Source organism: Sceloporus undulatus, chromosome 4 (genome assembly GCF_019175285.1).
Source record: "Sceloporus undulatus isolate JIND9_A2432 ecotype Alabama chromosome 4, SceUnd_v1.1, whole genome shotgun sequence".
NCBI classification, from domain to species: domain Eukaryota; kingdom Metazoa; phylum Chordata; class Lepidosauria; order Squamata; family Phrynosomatidae; genus Sceloporus; species Sceloporus undulatus.
The window spans coordinates 204429527-204442662 of NC_056525.1; the positions used below are offsets into that span (position 1 = coordinate 204429527).

The 13136-nt window shown below is 40.3% G+C and overlaps 1 long non-coding RNA gene across 1 annotated transcript in view; it reads left to right on the forward strand.

The window, feature by feature from the left end:
* LOC121929654 overlaps window positions 1-627 on the forward strand; it is a 61107-nt gene extending 60480 nt beyond the window's left edge. Inside the window, exon 3 of the long non-coding RNA XR_006103712.1 lies at window positions 568-627. This is a non-coding gene — a long non-coding RNA (uncharacterized LOC121929654). The remainder of the gene's footprint in view (window positions 1-567) is intronic.
* The last annotated feature ends 12509 nt before the right edge of the window (window positions 628-13136 follow it).

A 13136-nucleotide genomic window follows, 5' to 3' on the forward strand; every position in this document is an offset into this window, starting at 1 on the left:
CAACATGAGGATTGGCCGATTCGTATCGGCCGATCCTCATGTTGAGCACCGGTGTGGCTAAACATTCTGCACTGAATGCACTTCGCGCGAATGCGTATTGGCCAATTTGAATCATGCCAATTCGGAGGGACTCCCAGGTATGATGGTATTGTGCGAAATAACGTTAATTCGAACCGCCCAGTGCTGAAGTCCCCCAGTTCAAGACTCATCTGATAAGGGCTTTTGAAAAAGAGCATGGGTACAGAGGACTACCATTTCATCCTGTACAGTGTCTTCTTCCCAGGATCTCCTATTGCTTGTATAGAATCCTACATGTTTCTTTCCCCATGATTGGACAATCAGGTTGTGGCCTGGCCAGACTAGGAGCAGGCTTCTGAGAGGAGGGCTGCAGAAAGGAAGTGTCTGGTCTGCCTAGGGGGACCAGCATTCCCTCGTAGAAATACATTGTGACTTTCCCTTCCTTCCTTCCTTCCTTCCTTCCTTCTTAAAACTATACCTACATGTAGGGTCATGGGCTTTGATCTGATAATGTTGATTTCCTTCTTTTTCCTTTTTATCACAACTTAGGTGGTATTGGGCCAGATCCAGGGAGAAGATTGTGTCTGCATACAAAATACTCCAAAAACCTGCATCTCTTCTAACCTTCAGGTGAGTGAATTTCTTTGTGGTGGTGAGAACAAAAGTTGGTTGTAAAGAGTTCTGGGCTGTTTTCTCTAAAGCAAGAAATGGGCTTTAGAATGGAAAACAAAAATTCAGTGGAAACAAACCATGGAAGTTTCATTGCTTTAGCTGTGGATCATTGCATGGCAAAAGATAGTTGGACTTGATGCCCTTAAGCTCCTTCCAACTCTCAGATTCTATTATTCTGTCCATGTCTTCCCTATTCCAAGGATCCTTAAGATCTGGGTAAAGACTTCTAGAGAAATATCCAACTTGGTGCTGCTTGCCCTGCTTAACCTGAAGTAGAAGAGGAATCACACAGTTGCTTGCATCCATGTAGGACTGTGTTTTGTGTCATTCTGTGCCTCCTGCCAGCTGGCAGGTTGTATGTAGTAATTCACTGGAAGACAGGTGAGTTTTCCAATGCCTGGATCTATTACCATGTGCTACTAAGAAAGCTGTGACTGAAATATTTATGATGATGATGATGATGATGATGATGATGATGATGATGATGATGATGATGTTTATTTTTAATTCCCGCCTCTCCAAAGATCGAGGCAGGATTACAACAATAAAATAACACGATAATACAAATACAATCAATAAAACACTAATATTGAATTTACCAATTCCTATTAGTTCTCTAAAATCAATTTATCATAGATTTTTATATAGAGTCTGGTGGGTAAGCTCGCTGGAAGAGATCCGTTTTGAGTGCCTTCTTAAAGGCCTCTAAGGTAGTGGTAGATGGATCTCTTCCGGTAGGCTATTCCATAATTTTGGAACTGCTTCTGTAAACGCCCTGTGGGAAGTTGTCATTAACCTGGCATTATAGTCTTTTCATTTCAAAAAGGCATCTGTGTGCGTTTGCTACCTCCTGCTTGCACCAACCCCACTATTCACCACTGGGACTTCAACAGAACAGCTGATTCTACAACTGGGCAAAATGACTTGTGGCGGATATGTAGAACAGATTAGTAAAACAGTACAGAGGAAAGGATTAATCTTCCTCCCCCCTCCACTCCACGGTCATCTAATGAGTGTGGGTGAGGGAATTCCATTCAAAGAGCACCCAAAAAAAAAGCTAATATCCAGCATGTATCATACTATCCTTATGTGACAATAGAGAAAGGAGACTTCCAGGAAGTAGACAAAGTTTATACACAGAAATATTGAAGTGCTGCACATACCATCTCCTGCATTCATTTTACCATTTATTATTCTTCCTATGTGTTTTTGAGGGTTTTTTTATGTATTTACAAAATATTTTCATTACTGAAAATGTAACCCAGACACTTAGGGTCTTTAGAGTATTCTCTTTTAATCAGTATTTTCAATAACATTCACAAATGATGTGTTACCAGCAGCATATAAGGAAATGTCAATAAAATCCAATTATCAAGTACAAAAGCTTGAATCTGCAATTAAAATACACCCCATATTAACATTCATCTATTTTAGAATGTTATAAACTGCACTTGTATCCCAAAGAGGATTTCAAAACAATTTACCTAAAGTCGCATGAGAAATGTATTCATAGTAGTTGGTCTAGCCTCAAAATTTTGAGTCATTTCTTACAACTCACAAAACCATATTACATACATATATCCATACTGATATACCCTGGATAACTAATTTCTGCAGTAAATTCCATTTTGCACTGTTCTATTCTCAAGAGTTCTCCATTTGTTGTTGTTCTTGTTTATTTATTTTGGCGAGGGGCCTATTCTGAAAATTCAGGTGTTTTGATGTTGTACTGTATCTTTTTATTTGACATAAGACTCAAGCAGATTTGTCAAAAGCACAAAGAATTTCAAAATGGCTGTCTGAACATTTCTTAATCACAATATGAAACTGTGGTGTTCGACTGAATGCTTTGCTGATTTTGGCTGTAAAACTGTCCTAAAATTACACTGGGTTGATTACAGTTAAAATGAACTCTCAAAATAAAAGAATGATTAAAACAGCATTGATCACTCACTGCACCAGATACTTCATTATTTCTTAATGTCATTGTTGCATTCTATCACTGTTAAAAGAAAGGAATAATTTTACTTTGAAAATATTTAATCCCTAACTGACACACAATCCTGTAATCAGACTGAAGGAACAATAAGTTCTTAAAACTTGGCTTGGCTTGAACTCCTTGGCCTAAATGCCTCCTGCTTTGATTCTGAGTGCCAGCCACATTGGAGCAGGAGAGGATCTGTCATCCTTTAATGCCAACATACCCCACCTTTACAAGGAGGAGTCCTGCCCCTCACGCTCCAGTTATGCCAGCCGGCATTTGGCTAAGCAGGGCTACTTCTGGCAGGTGGCAGCACAGGAGGCAGTAAGTGAAAGCAACACAGCCGACCTCGCCCCAGTACATGAACAGAGCAATTGCCTGGCATGCACAAAATCAAGGAGATGTGCTGACTTTCAGTCATTTCAGCATCAAGAATATAGGCATCTGTGGCTTTAGGTATAAAGGGAACAAGCTTTTTTTCCCCTACAAAAGCACTTGTGTTACAGAAAGAGAGATGTAGTAGCCCTAAAAAAACAAAAAACACACATCACTGATTCTTGATATTCACACAAGTACCAATTCCAGCACAAGGGCAGATGCTCCCCTAAAACACAAACACACACACATCATTTTCATTGCATTCAGCTCAGGGATGTAGCTATAGAAGAACAAAAATGACCCTTCAAAAATAAAAAGTCTACCTCCCAAATTAAACTTTCCTTCAATCCCAAATTTCAACCATTGCAGAGAATGAGATATTGAAAACTGTTCACGCCTAGAATCCTTACATTGCTGAGTTCACATTCTCTCTGTAACTTCCACTGCAGTTTTTCTTTGGATGCCTATTTCTAAATGTTCAGCAGAAGCTTTAAGTTACTGCCATCCTAGACAATTCATGAGTGACCAATTTAAGAAACCTATGTAGGAAGACAATAATGATCAATGGTTGGCAGCTTTCCCCAGGTTATTGTCCTCCCATCCCAATGTCTATATTGTATAGAGATGAGGAGAGCTGGAGTCTGACACAAAATATAATAATATTCTTTGGGATCCATGACTAGAACCACAATGGACTAGTTTCCCACAACATCTTGCTTCTATGAGCAGATGCAACCATCCTTGATGTGCACTCACAACAAGCAATGCACTATGTAAACTAGACAGTGAAGATCAAAGACATTCCTGTAATCCTGGTGACCATTTTCCAGGTGTTATCAACTGGTGGTTCATAATCTCCAGCCAAAGGCTCGCACAATCCAGATAAAGTTAGTAATAACAACTCAGTCACATCACAAATTTATCTGGCTATTCCATTAACACCAATGAGACTTAATCATGACTAATTTGGGCTTGATCAAGACCCACTGATTTTTCTCATCTTGACTGATTGTATCTATCCCTGTATCCCTTATAGGGAATGTGTGGCTCTTCAGATTTTGTTACAGTCCAGCTCTCATCAGCCCATACCAAAATGGCCAATGGCCAGGGAGACGAGCGTTGTGGTGCAATAACATCTGGAGAACCACAGGTTTCCCAGCTCTGAAAATTCATTCAGTAAACCAAGGAGTTCTTATGGATCAGCCAGCCCTACTTGCAGTGGGGCTCCCAGGCTAGTAATAGTTTCATATGATATCTATTTGCATAGTAGGAGTAAGTAAATATTTACATGGCTGACAGATGTCTCCTATCTCTTCATGTCTCTTCCTTTTACACATAGTAAAGTGCTTCTTCTGTAATCTCTTCATTGGAATGAAACTTTAGTATCTCTGCATATCCTCACTTTGTCGATTCCTGGTGTGTGTGTGTGTGTTTATGCATCTCCCTCTATTGTGCATCAATACGTTTTTCAGATTGAAATACTACTTTGTATAAAATACATATTTTGCAGTAAGTACTGTGCATTTGACCTGGGGATTTTATTGAGGAGGTGCTTAACGAGAGAACACTGATTATCATGCCACACGCTGTAGCTGATAGATCTAGTTTGGTATTTGTTGAAGCACTACATTCATGGGCTGATGAAGCCTTGCAATAAAGAGGAACTAATGGAAGCAATTAGCAAAGAACACCTGTCAGTGGAAGAATGCAACCTCTATATTGACCATAGCCAGAAATTGTTCCCAGTTGTTATTCACAACAATGGAAGGCCTCTGGACTGTGAATGGAGGCAATGATGGACGGCAATAAAATGTGCAAATGAGTTTTCACATTGTCCAATAAAATTCTATGACTTTGACAATCTGTGTTGACATAGACCAACACATGGCTAAACAATAAAATAATGTAACCGCAAGACTACTTGTCACAAAGGTTGCCAACTGACCAGAAAGAAAAAAGGTTCCAGTCAGGATTTTTCTTTCATTCAAGATACAACTGCGAGTCAGAAGATGAGATTAAAAAGGCAAGTTTTCCCCACCCATGCCCAAATAATGTATTATTACTTTTAAACTTTCTTTCATGTTTTCCTGTTGTGTTTGTGTGCTATACAACTCTCCATTTGCTGCTTCCTAAAAGTGCTGCAGTAAATTCTTAAGCACTCATTCATTGCACAGTCCCCATAGGAAGGTCTCCAAGGTGAGTTCAACAAGGGATATATATGTGTGTTGATCCATCTGGATAAATTATTGCTAGCACCAGACCCCATCTGATCTTGAAAGCTCAGTAGAATCAGCTCCTAGTTAGTATATGGATGGGAGCCAATGAATACTGGGTGGTGTAGGCTACATTTCAGAGGAAAGAACTGGCAAAGCCACGTCTGAACATTCCTTGCCTAAGAAAACCCTACGAAATATTCATGGGGTCACCATAAGTCAACAGATTACTTGAAAGCGTGCGCTCACACACATGGAAAGCAGTTTCTTTCCCATAGGTAGGACCAGGTTCTTTGTAAATCTAATGAGCCTTGATTGCTCATTCAAGGCCAAGCAAAATACTTTGGATTGCAACCAGGATAGCTTCTAAAAATACATTATTGCTGGGAAAACCTTTTTCACTCACTCTACTAGAAGCTAAACTCAGAGGGCACCCTATCCCTGCTTTAAAAAAAAAAGTCCCAAAAGCACTTCCCCTGAAAGCCATGGCTCCACTGCCAAAGCAGGGGCATCTCTTAAGGTCAAAGAGGAAGAAGCATCCAAGAAACTTCCTTCTCAAACTTCACTCTGACATTAGAAATCCTGTCAGAGTTCCCTTTGTCCATCATTAGCATGACGGGAACCAAAAGTAAGAACCAGCATCAGAATATTTGTCTGATTTCATAAGATTCTGCCTGTGCCCACGTACAGTATTGTATTCTGGTTTTCTTTTGAGGGCCGTGATGCCAAAAGCTGAAGGCAATAAATTACATGGAATGAATGAGTTATGTTGGTTATTATGTATTCCATCCTGCACTTTACCAGTAGGAATTTCTATTCTCTAAAAGCATGATAGGCATTCACAAGTCTTCCTAATAAATTAATAATTTGCCAGGTTCTTCCCACTCTGAAGGATTCCTGGCCAGTACATGTCACCTGGGACCAGAACCCCACTAAGGACACAATGACAAAGTACTTTGCCTGGAAAGCAGATGTTCAAGGACATTATGATGCCAGCTCATAAGCTTCTCTCATCTGTTTATGTTCATCTGTCTGCATTGCTTTTGTGGCTCCTTGATGGAACTGCTGTAACTACAAGAAGTCCAAATGTAATGTGTGTTGGCGATTGTGGCAATCTCACAGAACACAAGTTTCAGAACATATGCAGTTGTGGCAGCATGGACGAAGTTGATAAAGGAAGTTTTCCAGTTGGCCTTTTGCTCCTCTAGCAAAGATGTGGAAGGGTATCAGTCATCATCACCACTTCAGAGCTTGAGGGGAAAAAAAACACTGGACCATGTCCTCTAAAATCCCCATACTGTCTAAGAAATTCTGGAAGCTGAAGTGAAAAAAACATGCTTTTTTCCAACCTCTGGATGAATGCTTCAGGGAACACGAGGACTTTAGTGGAAAATGTTGCTGTTGTCATTGCTGCATGCCTTCAAGTTCTTTTTGACTTATGGTGACCCTAAGGTGATTCACAGGATCACAAGATTGTACTGACAAAATGTGTTCAGAGGGATTTGCCTTTGCCTTCCTTGGAGGTTGAGAGACTGTGACCTCCCCAAGGTCACCCAATAAGTTTCCATGACCAAATAGGGTTTTAAGCCCTGGTCTCCAGAGCTGTAGTTCAGGGCTCAAACTACTTTACTTTGACACTCCATATCATGGATTCTGGATCCATAGATTCAACCATCCATGGTTTGATAATATTTTTTTAAAAAAACTCCAAAAAGTAAAACTTGAATTAGCCATTTTATATAAGGGACACTATTTTAATATGCCATTATATATAATGGGATATGAGCACCCACAGATTTTGATATTTACAGGGGGTCTTGGAACCAACCCCCAGTGGATACTGAGGGCCCACTGTTCCATGCTGGGCCCCCCTAGAAAATATCATAACAATGCTACAAATTTGAAAATACATTGAGAATAGTGTTTCCATGCTAGACCTCCAAGTTACAAGTATAAAGTGAAAATCCCCCAAACAAATAAATCTACAGACAGAAACTGAAGGGGGTTAGGAAAATATTTCTAAATTAGGAATGCTTTCCTGCACAATTGAAATTGTTTTAGGGAAATGAAAGATGGGGGTGGAATCTAGAATCCATTACGTGTGGGGAATCTGTGTGAGACAGAGAGATCCTGCTCTGGGGAAATTGAATGTCAAAGCAGATCCCAACAAGGAAAGCCCCTCTGAGTAGATTGCAGTGTTCTTTTTGTTGATCCAAAGAAGAAGTTGGGGCCACATGGGCTCATTGCAATGGCTGTTTTTCTTTCTTCTTGCATGATCCTAATGGGAGGGCAGGACTCTGGCCTGAAACACATGGGACAAATAAGGCAGCTTCTGGGGGTGTGGCGTTTAGATGATACATGCCCCCAAAGCAGCCAGAAGCCATGCTGGGACCGTGCCAAGCAAGGAAAAGCCGGCCTAAAAAGGAATTGATTTAGATTGACTCTTGCTGGTGTGGCTTGGGACTGCAGTGGCAGCATGCTTTGGGAGTGGGCCATGCGGATGCTGTGGTCCTGACCCAACTGGCTGCTTTTTCCAGGCCATCTGTCCCACCACTCCCTTCTCCTATGTGAACTCCTACAAACTGTGACTCATTAGAATAAGGTGAAAAACTGACAATGGAAATGACTAGGAGTGGCTTTCCCACCATATGTGACTACTGGATAATGTCAGTGTGAAAAATTGTCATTGGTGTACACACAGGCATGTTTTGACAGTGTTGTTTTTGATTTTATTAAAGTTTCTACAGCACATTGACATGTGTTTCTATTTCATATTAAAAGGTTGAACTGCATGTACAGTGGGCTCTTCTTATCCTCTGGGGTTTGGTTATAGGACAAAATCTGTGGATACTCAAGTCCCATTAAATACAATGGCATAGTAAAATAGTGTCCCTTATATGAAATGGAAAAATGTTTGCTATTTGGAGTTTATACTTTTTGGCATATTTTTAAGTCGTGGCTGCTTGAATACCACAATAAAGAGCAGCTGAACATGTTTCAGCGAACTTTTAATTCAAAACTAACAATATGGACATGTAAAATAAAAATATCCAGGTGACATAACTCTTGCAGAAGTAAACAAAAACATTTTGAACCTAAAGATAAACTGAAAGCTTCTTCTAAAATGCATCCAGGAATATTTCACAGTCTCCACTTTTCTTATAATTCCTATTTTGGTGCCTAAATCAATGCAGGACTTATGCTTTATAACATGCTGGACATAGCTGCTGAGGTGGGGTTATTATCTTTCCCCCTTTATCTCTGTTTTGTGTTCACATATTCTCTGTAGAAGATTCTGCATGCAGCTGCTGTTTATCTTGCCTGCTGAATGGAGGTGCATGTGGCTGTTCTTTCTTTACTCAAACTTTGTTAATTACATTCTTTAATGTAGACATGCTGTTGCAAGCCAATGGTGTTTCTCCTGTGCGTCTTCAGCATCCAAATGCTGATGCTGCTTTTTTTAAAATAAAAAAAGCCCTCCTGCTAGACAGGGATGAGGAAGAAAGAGGGGGTTGGGGGCTTTAAATGTGTTTTTATAAAGGAGCTTCACTGTCACAGGTTTTGTTGACGGAGATGTGCTTGCACGTAAATATTGGATTCTTCCCTCTCAGAATATTGCTTTTGTCTCTTCAGTGCTCATAAAATGAGGGACAAAACCCACGCATGTTGCTTGTATAAGTGGCTTTATGCATATGTCTGCACATCATTCTTGAGAAGCTTTTTCACACTACCTTAGGTTGAAGAGTTGCTGTTTTTCACACTGCAAAAAATAAGTGCATGTGAGAATAATACCTTTACAATTTTGAAATGACCTCAGACTTTTAATCTCCAGGCCATCCACATCTGTGAACTTTCCTCCTGTCTTTTCACACTTATATACAAGAATCATGCAATGAAGAAATGAAAGGATAGAAAGGGAGGGAGGGAGGTGGAATCCTGGCAAGTAATTTATAGGAGTATAAATCCACACACTGCTAAAACTGGAAAGAAAGTGATGTTCAGTTTATAGAAATCACAATCCCATTTGTGAACTTTGGCCTGTTACAGACAGGCATAGGGTTACAGACAGGCATAGGGTTAGAAAGGGGCATCCTTCCCGGATGCCCCTAACCCTAATATGGACCGAGTCCGTACAAAATGGCAGCGCCCGTTCCACACAGGGCCCACCATTTTGACGTAGCGGACGCTTTGCGTCCGTACGTCGCGCAGCACATATGACGCTGTGAGTGTGCCATTGGCGCCTTGCAACATCATAACTGCACCACAAAGAGAAGTGCCATTTTGGCGCTTCTTATTTGCAGAACGGAGGAGCCGCGCGGTTTGGATGCTGGGGCTCCTCCGCGCTGCAACTAGCAGCGGCGCAAGACCGCCCATTTTGGGCGGTCTGTAACATGCCATACATTAGTAGATATATTTAAGTAGATTAATTGTATGCATGTGTACACTACTTAGAACTCTCACTAAGCTGAATGGCATTTGCCGCCAAAAGAAATATGCATAGCACTGCAGGCTTGGCTTCTAACTTTCCTTATTGAATATTAGTAAATGTATAGGAACAAAATAGCAACAATAGTAAAGGGGATAGGAACAGACTGGGCTGTGGAGCTTTCAGTTGCTGATTTATTTCTTGTACGCCCATCTTTCCTCCAAGGAGCAATGAGTGGGATTTATTTATTCATTCATTCATTCATTCATTTCCAAACTTTTATGCAGACAGCAAATGTTATACTAAAATTAAGACAGATAAGATAAAATCAAACATAGGTAAGAACATTTTAAAGTCACTGGCCCCATCTTCACTTGCCCCAAGTGTTCTGGCCCCAAATCCCCCTGGAATTCTCCCCTACCTGCTCTCTTTTATTGTGGGATTTTGGTTCTTGCAGAAAATGGTGAGTGACTGCCTTCCCACCTGGTCCCCATTCATTGCCTGGTGCTGCTGCTGAGGTCAGAATGAGGCACCCAGTATGTATAGCATGGCTAGGCACCTTATTCTGACCTAATAGTGACCAATATCTCTAGCAGTAGCACTGGGTAGCTCATAGGGGGCTGGGAGTGAAGGCAGCTGCTGTTACCACTGTAAAAAGAGTGGGAACTCTGAAGCAAAAAGTGAGCTATTTAAATGTGGGTTAGGGGGAGAAAGCTCATATTGGGTTTGGGCATTATGAAGATAGTCCAGGCCTGATTTGGAATTTTGACCATGCATCATGTAAACAGGACATAGCAAGCTTGGGAGGAATTTGTGGTGATCACCCATGTAGAGAAGCCCAATTTCATTATCTACAGTGTACTGCGTTGTTTTGTTGTTATTTTATATTATTTTAGTTAATAATAATAATAAATTTTATTTCTTTCCTGCCACTCCTAAAGGCTGGATACTACATATTAAAATACAAAACATAATTAAAAACACATAAACCCACATTTAAAATAGAACACTATAAAATCAATAAAATACACTCAGAGTACATATGCAATTAAAAAGTCATGATTTAAAATTGGCTAGGTCAGCCTGCCTGAAGAGATATGTCCTTAAAGCTGTTTTAAAAACAGTCAACATTTTCAGTGGTCATATCTCCTCTGGAAGGCCATTCCACAGCCTGGGAGCAGCAGATGAAAAAGTCCTCTGGGAAACTAATGCCATTCTAGCCCTGGCCGGTTGGAGCAAACATTTCTGAGAGGGACTGAGTGTGCAGAGTGGATTGTAAGGGGAAAAGGCAATCCTATATGTAACCTGAACCCAAACCATGTAGGACTTTAAAGGTAATAACCAACACTTTATACTTTGCCTGGAAACTAATTGGCAGCCAGTGGAGTGATTTTAAGATTGGTGTGATGTGATCATTTCTGGATGTACCTGTAATCAGTCTGGCTGCCATATTTTGAACCAGCTCAAGGACATAGCCAGGATTTTGGGAAGTCAAGACTAAGTGCCACCATTTTGAGAGGCTAAGAGCCCCCCCAAGACACAAAAAGAGGGTCGAGCGTTTACCCGCGACACCTTGATGGCACCACTTTAACTTCCGTTATGGCTTCGTGCAATGGAATCTTGGGAACTGTAGTTGAGTCATCTGTCAGGTGCCACAACAAACTACAAATCCCAGCATTTCACAACATGGAGCCAAGGGCAATTAAAGTGGCATCAAACTGGATTATTTTTTCAGTGCAGATGCAAACTGAGTCCTTCCTCTGAAAGTGTTTACATCAGATAAATTCAGCTCGATAAAGCAAAGTGCAGCTGCTCAAGCAATGAGCGGCAGCCACTCTGTTCATGCTCAGAGACACTCTGCTCATGCTTTGAGACACTGTATTCCAACATCTGAGCTGAGCTACAAACCCAGGCTGCATCCACACATTTCATTCCCACTTCCAAGAGGGATTTTTAATTTTGAGACACACACACACACACACCTTTTAATTCCAAGACCTATCTATCTATCTATCTATCTATCTATCTATCTATCTATCTACCATAATTTTTAATTCCAAGCCATTATACGTTCCTTTCTTTTTATAATAAACAAACCCCTTTAAGAGAATCCTATTTTGGGAGAAAGGCAGGGTATAAAATCAATCAATACAAAATTATTGTGCAATAGTCCATCAGTGCATGGCTTGCATTATAACACTTTATAACTTTAAAACGTTATACATTTAAAAACAATTAAAATCACAGTAGGCTCAGAGTGCTACAGAATCATGGAATCATAGAGTTGGAAGAGACCCCAAGAATGGCCATCCAGTCCAACCCCATTCTGCCATGCAGGAACTCCCAGTCAAAGCATCCTCAACAAATTATGTAATAGAGGTGTCCATCTGCATTGTAGAAAGATATACTATAGATTAATGCTATGGAAAATCACCACCTTGAGTCTGTATATTGGGAGAAAGGCGGGATATAAGAAAATAACAACAACAATATCTGGATATTGTAGTTTTGTGAGATTTAGCATTCTTTGTCAGGAAATCGCAGGATTTTCCATAGCATTAAAGTAGTGTCGAACTGGATTATTTCTGCAGTGTGCAGCCTTATTAAACTGCAGTTCCCATCAGTCTGTGGTGCTGCTGGATGATGGGGCCTGCAGTCTAGCATTGCCTGGAGCAGGGCCATAGGACTCCACAGCCACGATTCATCATCTTAGATTGATTCCATATATTAATTAATTAATCATAAAAACATAGAGTTAGAAGAGACCCCACGAAGGGCCCTCATCCAGTCCAACCCCATTCTGCCATGCAGGAACTCTCCATCAAAGCATCCCCATTGACAGGCTGAAAAAGGGCCAGCTAACTGTATTTTATTCTATTTGTCTTTTAAAAAAGAGAAAAAACAAGGCTGAAAGGAAGCCTCTTGCCTTTTTGCATCACAGACCCTCATCTTTTTTGTTGTTGCAAAAATCCAGAAATGACTGTTTTTGAAAACATGAGTCCATTCTCAGGAGAAATGTCCAGAGTAGAGTCTGAGTCTCCTTTCTCTGGACTTCCAAAACCCCAAACTGACCCTGAGAGCATCTGGTCTGACCCCCAACTCAAGGAAACTTGGAAATCCTGAAGTTTTAGATCAATGACTGAATTATTGAATTATACAAGGCATAGTGGTCTCAGGGTTTTGCTGAAGCTCAGTATGCAGAAGCACAACATTATTTTAAAAATATTGTGCATTAAATTACCTTCAGTCTATGTCTATGAGATGCATATGAAACATACATGGATCCCATCTCCCAGTATAATATCCCATTAGACATAATACTGTATATAAATATACCCAAATCTGAAAAACTCCAAAATCCAAAATACATCTAATCCTCAGCACTTTGGGTAAGGGATATTATTATTATTATTATTATTATTATTATTATTATTATTATTATTATTAT